The 13,974-nt window shown below is 39.7% G+C and overlaps 1 protein-coding gene across 7 annotated transcripts in view; it reads right to left on the reverse strand.

Annotated features, from left to right (window-relative positions):
- Palld (palladin, cytoskeletal associated protein) overlaps positions 1-13,974 on the reverse strand; it is a 383,132-nt gene that overhangs the window by 253,927 nt on the left and 115,231 nt on the right. The window lies entirely within an intron of this gene.

Here is a 13,974-nt window from a genome sequence, read left to right on the forward strand (position 1 = left end):
TTATGGAGAAACAATGGGACAATCAAAACCAACCGCTTAATAAAAACCTACCCACGTTCGAGCGATAGCCCACTGGCAGACGGAACTTAATTTTTACGCATTCTCTAGATGACTCCATTACTTCCAGTTTTTCCCACCCATTTCCCCGTCTTCCAGCCTCAGCCAGGATTGCGTTTGGACATTTAAAGAAGAAATTCATAAGGGACCGATGAAGCCATTAATTTTAATGTAGCGGAGAAACCGTCAACAGCGCGCGACAGATTCTTGAAGTCAATTAGGAAACTTATCAGAAAGTGTTCCAGCAATAGCATCATCTCGAGAGGTTCAAAACAGAGATAGTGTAGGAGATAATGTCTGAAGTAAAAATAAAGTGTGAAAAGAATGTAGTGTGTATCTTTAGCTCCTATTTATTGTCCTGAGGAAGTAATGGGTCATGACATGGATTTTTTTCTTTCTTATTAAAGTTTACCCTTCTTTTGGGAATCAATGTAAAATTAATAAGACAGGTTGACTTTCAAAAGGAAAATATTCTGGGTTTGGCAAGCTCAGTCCTTTCCTGTGTCCTTTTATTTTTTCCTTCTACACTTCAGCTGTAGAATCTTACTACATTTATTAAATCAGAGTCAAGTACTGTTCATTTGAGAGGCATCAACAGGAGAGCAGGGTGGTATTGTTTGGTGGGTCACTATGTCACATTTCAGGTTCTAGTCACTTTTCTCATTTCCAGAATGGGTTGTTATAATAATCTTCCCTCCAGGAATGAGAAGAGTATTTTATTGATTAAAATTCACAGGCAAGCCAAGAGTGGTGGCTCACACCTGTAATTCCAGCTACTTGGGAAATAGAGATAGGAAGATGGCAGTTAGAGGCCCACCATGAGCATACAAATTCAAGCAACCCCTTCAACTACTTTTGCTGAACTGTGACCATTTTAGATCTGTATTGGAGTCTTAGTCAAAGATAGCGCCCCTTTCCTTGGTCCTGTTTGCTTGTGTATATGAGACTGAAGGATAGATGATGTTTCTGCTGTCCCTCCACATCTGTACCAAGGAGACCACCTGTTGGGTGGCAGCTGTCACTGGTGTCCAGTGTTCCTGGAATTTTTATGCCTTTCTTTCTCTGGTCTGCCCATTTGCTTATGCTCCAATGGGAGCCATCCCGGCGCTGAACACTCTGCAAAATTTCTCAGGTTAGGCAAGGGCGTGGTGACACATTTCTCAATTTGTGGACTATGCATTCTCCAGGAGGTGGAGGAGGGTGGAGAGCTTGCTGAAAATGCAAATTCCCTGAGCCCTCTTCAGAACTACTGTGGTAGAATCTTTCTGTCTGGGAGCCATGACATCACTTTTTTTTTCTCTTAAAAAGAAAAACCAATTTAATGTCTTGCTAAATAATAATTTACATCATTTAAATACAAGCACATGCAGTGCCACGAGTGCCCGTCTACCCGGCCACACATCCCTCAATGGGCTCACTGACTCCAGTATCCTCTCTAGACTTCTGCTCCTTCTTGTAAATAAACTGCAGAGTCCTTTCCACACTTTATGCTTAGTTTTTCATTCATTTAGAAAAACACCTATCCAGCCCTCTTTTGTGCCTGGTACTTAGTGTGATGTTGGTGACACAAAAGTGGACAAATGGACAAAAGTTCCTGCCCTGTTGCATCCTTATCTTGGTGGTGTGTGTGTGTAACAAGACAGACAATAAACATATGAAGTAAGTACATTACATATCATGCCCTAATGTAATAGGAGCAACAGAAAAAGCAGAGCAAGATAGCGAGGACTGTGAATGTGGAGGGAATTATAGTTGAAGATGCAGTGATCAGAGAGAGTGGCATGTGAACACAGACCTGAAGGCAGTGAAGGAGTGAGCTTTGGGATTATTTGAGGGGTGGTGTGTGTATAATAAGCCAGGAGGTGGGAAGAGCTAGTGCAAAGGCCCTGAGGTAGTAGGAAGACTCGTGTATTTGAGGCAAAGCTAGGTGGAATGTCCTGTGAGCGCGGAGAGGCAATGGAGGTGCCAGATCATGCAGAAGCATGTAACCCAGTGTAAGGACCTGGGGCTTTTATTCTTAGAGCAATGGGCAGACATCGGAGGGTCTGGAGAAAAGAAGAGACACTGTGCTTCTCATATACAGCATTCCCTTGGATAAATGCACCACAGTCTATTTAATTAGGATCCCAACTTGAAACAATGTGGCAGACTTCCACAAGGACCTTTTACCCTTGCACAAGAATATCTGTGTTACTAAATCCCACAGGTAGGATTACCGGATTTTACATTTCTGATTTTTGATAGATGCAGCCAAATTGCCTTTCAAAGGACGGGAGCAATATCCACTTCCACTGCAGCGCTCGGTGGCGCTCGCTTGGCCTGTCTACACCTTCCCTTACTCTGCGGGAGCCCTGATCTTTTTCCTTCCATGTATATTAAGGAGCTCGTGTATTTGTGTTCTAGAGGGTCACATTTGCCAGTTGTCTTTTGACTGGGCGAATGGTGTCCCGTGCCAGGTAAATTTCTAATTGTTAAGAAGATGGATTTAGCAACTTTTAAAATGTCACAGTTAGAAAACTCCTTCTTTGTACATATATCCTTATGATTTTATTTTTTGACATTTAAGTGTTTGGTTCATTTGTACTTTGTTCTGGCTTAGTTTATAAGGTATCAAAGTACAGATAGTGTTTTATCTGTACTGTTTTATCTATACTGTTTTATCTGTAATTAATGACCCAATTTTTAACTATCACGTGTTTAGAAAAAATATTTCTAAAAATTTTAATCGTTGTTAAGAAAAAACACATAACAAAGTTTACCATCCCAATCATTTTTTAGTTTACTGTTCAGTAATATGATTCCTTTTTTTTTTTTTTAGTTTTTGTTTTTTGGTGGGTCTGGTGTTTGAACTCAGGATTTCATGCTTGCAAAGCAGGCACTCTATTACTTAAGCCACTCCACCAGTTCTATAGTTTGGTAGTATGTCTATTCACGTCGTTGTGCAATACATCTCCAGAATGTTTTTGTCTTGCAAAACTAAAATACTATACCCATTGAACAACTCCCTATCTGTCTACCTTTACCTTCTGATAACCACTATTCTGCGCTCTGTGTCAATGGCTTTATTTTGCATAACTTATAGAAGTGAAATCATACAGTATTTGTCTTTTTGTTACTGTCTTTTTTTTCTTTCACTTTGCAAAATGTCCTCAACTTTCATGTATACTGTAGCATGTGACAATATTTCCTTTTCCTGGCTGAATAATATTCCAGGCATCTGCTTATACCTCTTGACTATTGTGAACAATACTGCTGTGAACATGGATGAGAAACTATCTCTTTAGACTCTACTCTTAGTTCTTTTGAATATATATCCAGAAGTGGAATCACTGTACTATATTGTAATTTTATTTTAAAAAATTTAAAGAACCTTCATTATTTTTGAGGCAGGGTTTTGCTATGTAGCCCATGTTGGCCTGGAACTTGCTATGCGACCCAGGTTGGCCTTGAACTTGCAATCCTCTTGCCTGTGCCTCCTGAGTGCTGGGATTACAGGTGTTTACCACCACTCTTGGACATCCACACTGATTTCCGTAATGGATGCACCAATTCACATTCTCACAAACAGTGCATGTGGATTCTAGTGTTGTACATTCTTGACAACACTCGTTATTTTCTGTGTTTTTGATAGTAACTGTCCTAACGGGTGTGAGGTGACAGTTTATTGTAGTTTTTGAGTTTCATTTCTTTAACAACTAGCGATATTGAGTGATTAATTTAGACAGCAACACAGAGAGAATTAGTTTATTTATGCTGTTGAGGCTTCCTCACGAAGAAGAGGGTGGACCTTTCCATTTGTTCAAATCTTACTTCATGAGTGTCAGAAATGTTGCAGTCTTCTTCACACACCTTGCCTAGGTCATTCCTAGGCACTTTAAAACACTGTGGAATGGGTTCTTTCCTCTCATTTCGGCTTCTACTGGATTTAAGCAACCAATTACCATATATTCATTCTCTTCCATTCTTTTTTGCTAAATTCTCTAATTGTTTATAGGCATTTCTCAAAGCTTTTGTATTTCTAATTATAGACTAATATAAGAGAGAGATCAAATGTTTTCCAATTTTTATACTTTTAGTCTCATTTTTTCTTCCAGTTTCATTATTCATTAGTTCTAATACAATGTTAACTAACAGAGGTGGGGTGGCATCTTGTCCTATATTTGATGTTGATGGAAGTCTTTCTAGAGTTTCCTCATGGACTGAGAATGATATGTTTTATCATGCTAAGGAAGGAAATATTAATTTGTTCTTATTTTATTGAGTGGTTCTTTGTGTTTCAGTATGATTATTGGCTTATCCGAAAGGTTTTTTGGGGGTGTCTTTAGAAAACATCACATGACCTTCTCTCTTAGATCTATTCACTGGATAGAATATAATAAATTTTTTGGTAATGGACTTGCCTTGCATTCCTGCAATAAAAACAGAAATATTTTTAATGTGCACACATGATACTTGCTGGCAATTGATGTAGAGTTTTTTCTTTGATGTTCAGAATTGAGATTTTGACTATTGTTTTAGTGCATTGTAATCAAATATTAGAGTTTCTATCTTTTGGAACATACTGACTTTTCCTTTGTGGCCTAGCATATGACCAATTTTCATGGGTGTTTCTTGCTCACTTGAGAAAATGGTGCTGTCTATGTTTCCAGGGTGCAGAGTTGAATCACGTATTTCATAATAAATTGTGTTATTTATATCTGTTTGGAGCTTCAAGGATTCTGGCTTGACTTATCACAGACCGAGAGATCTTTCATTTTTGTATGTTTTCTCTTACATCTTCTGCAATTTTGCCCTTGTGAGGTGGCTGCTATGTTATTTGGTGGAAATGTATTCATAACTGTCTCACTCAGTCACACTGATGCTGTCCACATCACTGTGCTCTGTGCACACACCCCATGCTGTGCAGGGCTTCATTCTGTGATGCAGTCCTTCTTCTGCCTCCTCCCTTGCTCAGCCAGTTCCTGCACCAACTATGGCACAATGGATACAGCTTTCTTCTCTTGTGTGCCAGGCTAAGTCTCTTAACTCTAGGAAGAGAAGTTCTTTCCATGGCTTGATGAGATCCTATCACCTAGTTTGCTTAGATGAGTACTGAATGTTATATCATGAACAAAATATTGGTATAGATAATTTAAGTTTATATTTATAGTACTTTTTTCACTGGTTCCTATTATTTCTATAGCAGACTAATTTAAAAAACTACTTCTAGATTTGGCTTGAAAATGATTATTTTGATGGTAATACAATAACATCTTATATGGGCAGCCTGACATTTGATCTCTTCTGATCCTTCCAGATCTACTGGGGTATTGTCAGGGAAGATATTACCACTCAGCAGATGGGAGAGACTGAAGTAAGATTTCTAAAAAACGTATTTCCTCATGGGGTTTGGACTCAAGGCCTCGCCCTTGCTAGGCAGGTGCTCTACCACTTGAGCCATACCCCAAGTCCTTTTGGCTTTAGTTATTTTTTGAATAGGGTGTCACATCTGCCCTATATAGGGATGGCCATCTCCTATTTATGCTTCTCCCACAGCTGGGATGGCAGGCATGGATTACATTGCCCAACTTTTATTGGTTGAGATGGAATCTCCTCAATTTTGCCCAGGCTGACTGCCTTGAACCCCAATCCTCCCAATCTCTACCTCCCAAGTAGCTGGGATTACAGGCATGAGCCATTGTACCTGGTTATTTCCTCATCATTTTTTTACACAGTAGACAGACAATTTAACTTTCAGGTAAGTTATAGAAAGGTTTTTATGCAGAGAGAAATGTTTTCTAGGGGTCAAAGGAGAAAGTGCCAATTTAATAATAGGTAAATTAATAGTTGGCTCTACTTCAGCAAATGCTAATATTGCTGAAACATTGGAGGGTTTACTTAGGGAGGTCATAGAATCTGCTGCTCTGGGGAAACTTTGAAAATAAAGAGACCTTCATCTCTTTGGGACAGTTTGAGTGTGGTCCTGCCCCAGGGCATGGGTGACGGACAACCTCCGGTGTCCCCTTCCTCAGGAATGCTAAAAAAGAGTATGTCGGGGGTCCTATGACTCATTTTTAAATTTAGGCACTGGAAGTTGGATCTGTCAAGAGATTGTTATCAACAACATTTAGATTTAAAAGCATAAAGTGGTTATGTAACAAGATGCTACCTAATGGAGAAATTTAAGTCTAGACCTAATTGTAGCACAATAATGACACTTCTCTTTTGGGGTTAGAGACAGGGAGATTACAATCGACTTCCCGTTGCCTCAGGTTCAAGGAGATGTAAGAGTTCCCACATGTCTTTTTTCTGTGCTGAAAGACGAAAAGAAGAAAAACATGGGAATCTTTCACATGGAGACACTTCAGGAGAACGTTTTCTTCTAACTAGAATTCCCAGGTTGTCTTGAAACTCAACGTCTGAATCATGCTGACTAGTGAGACATTGTTTGAGCAAGACTGGAATTCTGAGCATTCTTTGAGGCTTCATAAAAATCCCAAGATGATGGACAAATGCTTATGTTGTGGTCATGCAAAGAAAAGCCCCTCGTGATTTGGGATTGAGCTTGTTCATTTTATATTTGTAGTTTCAACACTGGAAGAATGTAGAATTTGGCAAGGGGAAGAGATTGCAGAAAGTAAGGAAGGAATGGAGACTAGGTTTTGTCTGCATGCAAAGGGATGTGTGTGTGTGTGTGTGTGTGTGTGTGTGTGCAAACCTGGAAATTATGGGATGGGGAGAGGGAGTTTCCTGGTAGTTTTGTTCATTGTTTTTAAAGCAGGCTCTCCTGGTCTCTAGTTCCTGAGAGTGACTGGGAGATTTTTTTCCCTTCCTTGTTAGCAGCACCATCTGTTTACAATGAAAGCTTGGCTTCCACTTTTTGGCACAAATAAAAACCCTAGGGTGCCCATTTAAGTCAAACGGATGAAGCATGTGTTCCCAGACCTGAAGAATTACCCTCTTCTGCCTGCACAGGACTTTCATGGTAGATTTACACAACATCTTATCCCTACATAAATTTAGGAGGAAGCCTCTGGGAAGCAAAGGTGGGTCATAGGTCACTAGAATTCACAGCCCGTGTAGCTCATCTGCCACCTAATGGAGTGATGGACTCCCGGGGTCACACTTGCCAAGAGAGGGGTTGGTAAATGGTAAAAGAGCCATACAGTAAAAATTCCTTTCACCACTTGTCACAGGATTCTTAGACATTTGAGAAAGGGATTTACACACCAAAACAAGGAAATATGGAAATATGGTCTTTGCATAATTGCTAAAATTGGAGCCAAATTCCAGATAGCAAGGCATGTTTCCATAAACTGCAATGCATAAAGTAAGCAAACAAGAGAAAACTTTCTAGTACCAACTATTAAGACTGGGGTGGGCTGGGGTAGGGGTGGAAGGAGTTGAAAATAGGAACCAGGCACCTTTCTCATTCTGGTTTGTGTTGTATACTTGCCCCCAGCTCCACTTACTGCCTGGAAGGTGGGGTTTTCACCCTCTCTCCAGAAATAAACTTAAGAATAAGATTTTTGTAAGTATAAGATTTTTGTAAGTCAATAGCAACAGTGAATAATCTGTATGTTTTAAAAAATCTTAGTTTCACACATTGTTAGGTACATGGTATTATTCATGGTTTGTTGAACCTGCTCTCTGCTATGTTACCTGTCGGAAGTCTATACTAAATTTTCAAAGGTTGATCAATGGCTGGGGAAGAGAAAAAAACAAAGCAAACCCATACATATTTGAAGCAGTTGAAGAATTAAGTATGCATCTGTGTGTCTGGAGTTGTGGTTCTTAAGTTGTGTGTATCAGAATCAAATGGGTATTGATAAAATGTACATTCCCAGGTACCATGACTTGGATTCAGAGGCCTAGGGCAGGGCTGAAGAATACATATTTTAGAAAAGGATCCTCAGCCCTTTGTTGGAGATGAACCTCAAAGCCTACTTGGAAAAGGGCTAGCTATTATAGTACCTTATTTTGTTGAGTTCTTACCACCCATTTTTTGTATAGGTGATGTCATTTAATTCTGAGGTAGGGAGTAGCTACAATTTAGTCTGGGGTTGTGCCCGATGACTGGGCTCTTTTCCTGACAAGTGCCCTCTGCCTCTCTCTGAGATGGGAGAAAACCAGGGTGCAAGGCTGACTGCACAGAGTAGTCTCCAGAGTTGATGTGACATGTGCTTGTTCCCAGTGTGCCTACCTTGAGTCACATGTCTATCTAACATTGGCTAACAAATGCTGTACTCTCTTTATACTATTATTTACTTTCTTCACTAAGTACAAGTTGGACATCTTTTTGGTTGGGTTGGGTTTCCTAGCTTTTTTTCCCCTCCTCTGGAGGACAATGATTTAAAAATGAAATAAGTATCATCAGTCAAGCCTCTTAACTATATTGTTAGCATGGAGGCAAAGTGGTTTGTGGTTTGGATTTGGTTAATTTTGCTCTGCTGTGTGTCAGCAGGCTGTACTTTTGTCCACTGGTCTTAATCATTTGTGCTAAAAGTCAGGAAAATGCGGGGATGGATTTGCACATTTTTATCCCTACTGTTGCAAAGCACACTCTCCTGGTCATTGGCCAGGAGAACTGCTGGTCATTATGGAGGACCATGTTTCTGTTGGAGACTCAGTTAAATCTGATATTTTAGAACATTTGTGGAAGATTCAGGCCTGAGGTGGACTGGACTCATTGAGGTTGTTTTTTTCAGGATTCCATTAGCAATAAGAAGAGTCAGACGTACAGTCCACCCTCAACAGACTCTCCAACATTGTGCATATAAAACAACCCTGGAACTTCTTATAAATACAGATTCCTCCACCACTCTCCTCTCCCAGCTATTAGGAGTATAGATCTCAGGTGATTCTACTGAAAGATCCTTACTACAGTGTGAAGAACAGTTGGTCCCCCAGCTCCTCCAACTCTATACTAGCCTGTGCTGATCCACCAATCTTTCCAGACAGTGGAGTAGCCTCCTAACTGGTTTTTCTGCAGTGGCAGTAGCAGCAGTATTTTACTATGTACAGTGCATGAGGTCATGTCCCTGTTTAAAACAACTAAGTGGCTGCCTGTTGCAATTAGATTAAAAGCCAAAGTCATTTATGCCAAACAGAAGATGCACGATTTGTCTGCTGCTTACTTCTCTAACTCCCTCCATCTCCTTTCTCCAATCCAGCCTGCTTTCCTTCAACTACTGGTCCATATCAACTCCATTCCCCCTTATAGTCTTTGCACAGTTTCTACTCATCCTTCAAATATTATCATCTATCTCTTCAGAACATCTTCCTTCATCCTTAGACTCTGCTTTCCAATACCCATCAAAGATATTTGTGTCTTTGTACATCATTCTGTCCTGAGGAAGGTTACCTTCATGAATGTGTTCATATCCACAACTCAGTGCCCTCTGTAGACCTGGCATTTAATAGATGCCCCCAAAAGAAGGAGCTGTCAGGAACTGGTCATGACTGGGCAGCTATATCCTTAAAAACTGCACATAACATATTAAGCATCCATATCTGTTGCAAGTTGAATAAAGAATATGACAATAATTACTATTGCCTTGTAGAAACCTGTTGGTGAATCTAAGAGAGATCTGTGTAAAATAAATGTACTAGGACTAATAATAAGCCAATAGATGACACTGTGAGGGGTTAAGTAAGAAAAAAGCTTGTGAAGAAATAAATACATATTTCACAGTGGCTAGTATTTTCTTTGGAAGAAATGCCTCATTCTTGTGGCTGGGTAGAGGTGTGACAGTTGGTATTTTTAGTCCATGATGTCATCAAAGAGCTTCAAACTGTGACAGAATGAGGATAACCTCTGGGCAGAGCACACCTACCATATTTGGGAGGGATTTTTGTATTTTCTCCTAATATTCAAATATTATTGGCCTTTCACAATTATTCTTGTACAATGAAAGGGGTTAAATAGATACTAATAAGATGGGTTTGTAGTGGAAAGATTTTTGAGATGCTTGGTGGTGTTATCCTGGTGGCTTAGCTCTAAGTATGGCCTTTATAGCCCTGGGAAGCCAATACCTAGCAATGACAGTGCCCAAAGTTTCCCAGGGCCTCCCAGAAGTAGAGATTATTCAGCACAGACCAGGTCTACTCAAGAGAGCTCCTGCTATCCCAGAAATGCAGGAAGAAATCTGAATATATAATAAACTCATACACACCTACAACTCCTCACAATTTACCAACCATGCTCACATGGGTATTTCACTCACTTGTCCAACTTAACCAGTAAGCAGTGATTATGATCTCCATCCTATAGAAAAGTAAACTGAGTCACAGAGGACAAGTGACTAGGTTGAGATAACCAGCCAGTAAAATAACTGCAGGTGCTAGGACAGGAATCTTTACCCTACTTTGTAGCTGCCTCTCATTTCCTCTCCTGTCTCATCAGTTTTACTTTCTTTTCTTCCTTAAAAAACTATACTTTGCAACTTTTCTTTGCAAAGCAATAGCAGGGACTTCGAAATCTTATTTAAACATCTCTCTTTCTGTCTCCAACTCCTTACAATATTTATTTCTCAAGGTGGAAGAAAGGTTGTGGTATAGCTGGTAGAGCGAACTTTATAACTACATTTCCTGATGCTTCACTCTTCTTTCCAAAAACAGCAATAATAATTGTCATTTATGAGAGGCATTATTATTGATTGATATACTAAACTTTATATGTAGTATGTAATTATCATAATAATCTTGGTTTTATAAGTAGCCTTATTTTATTAGGGCAGCACACTGAGGTTTGTAAGAACTGGCAACTTGCTGAAGGGCACATGGAAAACAAATGGGGGAGGGGACCAACGTTTGGACCCAGGAGTCTTATTCTACCTATGGTGTAATCACCAAATTACTCTTTCCTGAGTTCTGATGGATTGTACAAGGTTGTAGTCCCACCCCTTAATCAGCCCTATTTTGGTTTGAACCTGGAGTTCCCCCAAAAGGCTCATGTATTGGAGGCTTGGTCTCCAGCTGGTGGCACTGTTGAGAGGTGACTGGACCTTGAGAGTGTTTATGTCATCCATTGATGTTCTCATAGCTGAATGAACTATCAGGAGGTGGAGGCTAGGTGGGAAAGTAGGTCATGGTGGGTGCACCCTTGAAGGGTATATCTTGTCTCTATTCCTCTCTCTTTCTCTCATTCTCTTACTCTCTCTTTCTCTGCTTCTTGGATCCTCTTTCTGCTGCCATGGTGTTCTGTTTCACCACAAATGCATGGCAGTGGGGCCAGCTGACCATGGATGGAAACCTCTGAAACCATGAACCAAAATGAGTTTTTCCCCTTTTAAGTCATTTCCTCAGGTATTTTGTCAGAGCAAAAAAACTAAAGCAGGCCCTTTTTTCTGTTCTGATGACCCAGAACAGGCTCAAACTCATCTCTCTACCTCATTCCCCCACAAAGAGCTGCTTAGTTAAAAGGGATTTAATACTGGACAAGTTCTAGGATTATGAGAGGAAAGGAGACCATTTTTCTTAATGTGTGTATCATTTTGCATTAGGTTCATTTGCATATTATACCTACCACCCACACCTAAAACTAAGACAAAACACAAAGATGAGTGACTTAGCAATTAACCAGAGAGACATTTATTTGTCATGTAAACGAGATAGAGTTGGGATGTCTGGACCTGTAACAGCAGCCTCCTGACTGTTAGGATAAGTCTATTTTGCTGTTCTGTACTTAAGAGAATGATGCCTCATTTCTAATCTGAATGCTTGAGTTCCAGCCATCATATCCCAATCTCAGCCAGCAAGAAAGAAGCAGCAGGAAAAAAGGGCATGTGCCACTTGTTCTTAAGTTGTGCGCAGTACTAATGCTTACATCCAATGGTGCCCTGGGCTAATCAAATTGTCACATGTCACTATTTGAGACTCTGTTGTATTAGATTTGGGGTGGGGTCCAGTAATCTTCTTTTTCTCAAGTAGCCCACCTAGTCCTTCGGGAGATTTTGATGAAAACAACTAGGAACCCACCTAACTCTTAAGAAGTAACATATGGGGTTCTGATCAGAAACCAGAAGAGAGAGAAGGGAGGGTGAGAATTCTGTGAATACAGGTAAGAAAATAATTCCATCTCTTTTTCTCCTTGTAAAATTATACACATTATCTAATTTGCTTCTCTAGCAAACAAAGTGGAGTCCCCTAAGTGAAAGAAATATAGCTAAATTCTCCTAAATTCTCACTCTCTCCTAAGTACAGAGAGTGAATTCAACAAAATATTCTTGCAATTCAATGAACTATTCTTCTATGGACTAAATTTTGATTCTTTATTTGGTTTTATTGGGAATTGAACTCAGGGCTTTGAGTAGGCAAACACCTGATCCATGTCCCTAGTCTTGTTCGTAGTTTGTTTTTCAGATAGGGTTTCATGCTTCTGCCTGGGCTGGGCCCCGGACCACGGTCCTCCTACCTTTGCTTCCTTACGGGTTTGTACCACTATACCACCACATGCAACTAATTTTTGATATTTTAAAAATTTAGAATCCATTCCTTAAAATTTTTTCTAGTGTAGCTTTTTTATCCTTAAGGCTTGCACTCAAAAGATGAGTGCAGTCATTTGAATCCTTTCTCCACATGTTCAAAATAATACAAGTCAGATTTCGAAAGAAGACAAGGTAGCTAATTATCTCTGAGTACAGATTCTTTGGTCACAAAATTAAAGTTGAGACTTTGAAATACAACCTAGTTTAAACTTAGTATGTAAAGAATACACAGAAAATATTATAGCAGTCATCAAACCCAAAGACTGTTTTAAAAAAAGAGAGAAAAATAACATTATCATTCCTTCCCTTAACAATCGCATCATAAATAACCTTCCCCAGCTAGCAACAAACTCTTTTCATCCTTAACTTGAAGGCAAAGACCTCATAAATTGGCTGGGGATTCTCCCCATGTTTGGCCACAAGGCAGTGGTTACTTATAACCGAAGGCTTTTTTTCAGAGGAGTCATTGGTAGGATTCAGAACAGTTGACATTCACTGCTTTGGCGACTGACACCTCAAAGATAATATGAGAGGAATCACCAGCACCCCCTTGGCTGGGGATGCAGCAGCATGGTCTTTCAGAAGTCTCAGACTTAGCTCTGAGATTCGCCCTGAGGACCACTCCAATCCCTGAGCACTCACTCTATCATTGGCAAGAGCTGGCAAGGTGTGGGGACACATGCTTCTGATTATCTAAAGAGATTGAATGTAAAAAGCAAAACTTAATCCAAGAAGGAATGTAAATCTACTCTTTGTGCCCTGCTGAAATGTAATGTCAGTACTTAAGAATTCCTTTTGCCACCAAGTGAACTCAGGCCAGAAACTGACACTCAGTTCTGTTATTTTCCTTGTGAAATTGCAAGGAGAAATGTCTTCATGATTACCAAAAGTATGTGTGGATAGATGGTAATGAAGATAAATTATTTTCCCCTTCCCTGATACCCGAGCCTTTTGTGGGATCTGCCAAATGTAGCTTTTCAAAAAATCATGTATTTATTTATATAGTGTTTAGGACAGAAAGTGTGTGAAACTGAAATGCAAATATTATTTCTAGCCTCAATGCTTTTTATATGATCTTTTTAAAACAAGGAATACTTTATGAAAGTATTTTTAAGTTAGCATCTTCATAGAAAATTAAGGCAAAAGTTTTCAAAAATGCATTGCAGGAAATATGAGCCAAACTCTACAGACAGCAGTCCATTTTCTTGGTCTATTCCTTTAATCATGTAATCCTAATCAATCAACTCCTAATGCCTGTGCTTATTGACTCCAGCTTCTCCTTACATTTGAGGAATCCTGTGGCCATTGTGTTTGAAATACCCGTAGTCTAGAGCCAATATTGCTCTGTCGATTTTTATTCATGCATTCAGTTTGGACAATTCAAATAGCTTATTGAAATGGCACTCTCCCACACTGATGTGGTTTACCCTGCAGGCCATGGAGGAACACA

The sequence above is a fragment of the Castor canadensis genome, chromosome 14, assembly GCF_047511655.1.
Source record: "Castor canadensis chromosome 14, mCasCan1.hap1v2, whole genome shotgun sequence".
In the NCBI taxonomy this organism is placed as follows: Eukaryota; Metazoa; Chordata; class Mammalia; order Rodentia; family Castoridae; genus Castor; species Castor canadensis.